General features: G+C 34.4%; 1 long non-coding RNA gene across 1 annotated transcript; it reads left to right on the forward strand.

Annotated features, from left to right (window-relative positions):
- Nucleotides 1-699: 699 nt before the first annotated feature.
- Nucleotides 700-1,920, forward strand: LOC107796517 (uncharacterized). The gene is made up of 2 exons (XR_001650421.2): nucleotides 700-1,102; nucleotides 1,398-1,920. It is a non-coding gene; the product is annotated as an uncharacterized LOC107796517 (long non-coding RNA).
- The last annotated feature ends 1,465 nt before the right edge of the window (nucleotides 1,921-3,385 follow it).

A 3,385-nucleotide genomic window follows, 5' to 3' on the forward strand; every position in this document is an offset into this window, starting at 1 on the left:
ATGTTAGTTATGATACTTGCTGCATGGGGTCAGTTGTACTCATACTACACTTCTACACCTTGCATGCAGACTTGGAGTTGAGACGCTGTGGATGATGGAAGCTGGCACTGAAGATGTGCCTTTTTTTTTTTTTTTTTGGATATAGCTACCACTTGTCCGTGGTAGTTTTAGATTCGAATTCAGTTTATGTACATACCAAACTAATGTTGTATTTATTTTCATACCATCTTTGTAAATCTAAATCTTAGTGGCTCATGACTTATACTACCAATCCTTGGGTTATTGTATGGGAATTCAGTTATTTCACTTATTGATTTCTTATTATTTTTATTGGAGCTGTGTTGGTTGTTGTTTGACTTAATTAGCGGGTTGGGTTAGGTGTCATTACGACTATGTGGATTTTGGGTCGTGACAAATATAAAAATATTGTGCATGTGAAGAAATAAGCACTCAGATAGGGTTGCAAAAATGTTGGGATAAGCAGATAATAAAAAGAGAATAGGTAAATTTTTGTTATTTACTAAACTGAATGGCTATGTGATGCTCATTTCTCTTTTTATTTTTTTTACTAAAAATTAAAATATTGCAGGTGAGTGGTTACAGTTTCCACTTCACAAATACACAAATAAATAAAATATTTTGCTTGAATATATGTGCGATCCCTAAAAGTTGCCGTTTTCATTAAGACACCTAAACCAAGTGTGGTACCTATTGAACACCAGAAGTTGGTAGAAAATGTGTATATTCGACACATCACACTGACATAGCATAGCATGTGTATTACACTGCTTTTGAGAGCGTAAAACAACTCAATTTCTTTGATTTTTTCGATTTCCTTCATCTACTTTCTGCCACCATCATCTCCAAAACCTTCACCACCCCCAGCCACCACTGCCTACCAGGCAGTCCTTATATGTGAAATAAGAATGCTAATGATTAAAAATTCAACTTTTAGGGGTTCAAGGAGGTAATTATTGATGGAGTTTCTGCCATTTGGAATCAACCCATTTTTAAGAGAAATTTTGCAGTTGCTGCTCATCGGTGTTACCTGAGACAAGAAGGCGATTAAGTTAAGAATCTTAGTGGTGTCCACATATGTTGGGTATTGCTCCTTATAGACAATAGTTGCCAAAAAAAAATATTTTTCAATCAAACTCCGTTGAAGTATTGTACTAGTTTTTCATATATGTTTAGGTTCCCTTTTTATTGCCTTTTTTGAAGTTAATATTTGAGAGGAAAAGGAGTAAGAATATAGAGAGGTTACTGGTTGGCTTCCTGATAATTGGCAAAAAGTATATGGTTTTTGGTATATTTATGTCCTATGTCTTATGTGATTTGATAAAGATTGCATGGTTAATTGAATGAATTTATACTCATTACACGTTTCTTATGTGTAGATACGAGGTTAAAAGAAAGTTGATTAAAAATAGATAAATTGGCGTGAAACCTGAAGTGAAGAAACATGAAAGAAGATTGGAGGCAGCTCATCTGAAGCTCGTGCGTCGCGCGAGAGGCAGACGAGCTAAGGGAGCAAACCTTTATCTAAAACAGTAAATTGGCGACCATCACACAGGACAACACGAGGCCAAGAGAAAATGAAGAAGCACCTAGGAGTTCGTTCAAGGGGCGCTGCGATGCGCGGTTACTGAATGCAGCCCATCGACTCTTGTCCGATATTAGATTAGTTTGGACGACTTTTTATCCATTCTAGGTCATATAAATACCCCATAAAACGTCTTTTGAAGGGGGTAATACATCTTTAGAAGCAAGAAACGTACATGAAGGAGAAGAACACGGGTTTAGTGATTAGTTTATATTTTTCTTCTATTCTTTCTTGTCGTTTATAATTTTTTACTATTTTTGTGAACACCATATTATGAGTGGCTAAGTACTCTAATTCTGAGGTTGTGTTTGATATGATCATTGATGTTTGTTGATTACTGCTTTGTTAATACGAATTACTATCATTGATTGTTTTATAAATTATAGATTTAACTTATGAATTGTGTGGCCTTCAATTTACCTATTATCTATACTATGCTAGAAAATGCCACATTTTGATTAAACGAGAATTAACAGAGCTTGTTTTTGAACCCATATCTTGAGAAAATATTTCACGGTTAGAATAGGGATATACCTAACGGTTTCGCTCGGTTGAATGTCGTATTATATTCCTTCATAATAGATTCAATACCATATAGATATAATATTGATATATTGTGAATAGGGGTAGTATTGTGGGAGTATACTAGTCATATAAAAGATCTAGTCAACTAGCAATCATAAATAATTAAAATTAATGGGTGTAATCAAGAACTCAATAGGATTGATAAGCCTACCGCAACCCTAGAATCTTTATCTCAATTGGTTAAGATAAAATCATAAACGCTTGTGTTCTTGTTAGTTTAGCTACTTAGTTGCTTAAATTCTGCAATATTAGTTTAGTCAAAACCATCAATCTTTGATAACCTTGAACATATAATAATTTTGTGTTTACTTAGGTAGAAATTTATTTCAGCTTTTGTGGATTCGACATCCGACTTTTGAGTCACTTTACTACTTGCGTGCACTTTTGGAACCAAAAGATTTGTAATGCTATTACTTGTCACGAACCAAAACCACCACCGATCATGATGGCGTCTAAACCACTTTCTAGGCAAGCCAAATAGTAAAACAACAGTGAAATAAAATAAAAATAATAGAATAAATGAGTCTGAAAGTAAAACATCCATAGATAGAAACCGAGTCAATACATAAATCCCCAGAAACTGGCAACACTGAGTCATGAGCTCTAACATATATATATATATACAAGTCTTGCAATACAATACACTGTATGAATAGATAATAGTGATAAAATGATAAATGGAGATGCTAGAGGCTACGATCAGGATTCAATTCTATCTCGGGTTTTCACAACAACAACTACAACTCCAAAAGCTCAGCTGGGTCCAACTCCTGGATCTGCACAATTAAGTGCAAAGTGTAGTATGAGTACAATCGACCCCACATACTCTGTAAGTATCATGATTAACCTTATTGAGGTAGTGGTGAGAGTGGCCAATCAAGAGTATCCAATGATACTCACTAATCAAGTTGTACAGTTCATGAATATATGTACACAAAGAAACAATATCGAAGTCTAGGCATAGAGTCCAAGTAAGGTCAACGATGCACATAGAGAAGATTTGTACAAGCAGTGTAAACAACTAATAATTCAGCATATATAGAAGATGTATAACAATTCAAGTCAAGATATACAATTCGACATATAGAGAAGATATGTACTGTATGGCAATCCATCAAGTAAAACAACATATAGAGAAGATATAAATAATCCAAACATTGACAGTTTTCCATAATCCGAGTGTACGCCTGCAAAAGC

Source organism: Nicotiana tabacum, chromosome 19, assembly GCF_000715075.1.
Source record: "Nicotiana tabacum cultivar K326 chromosome 19, ASM71507v2, whole genome shotgun sequence".
Taxonomy (NCBI): Eukaryota; Viridiplantae; Streptophyta; class Magnoliopsida; order Solanales; family Solanaceae; genus Nicotiana; species Nicotiana tabacum.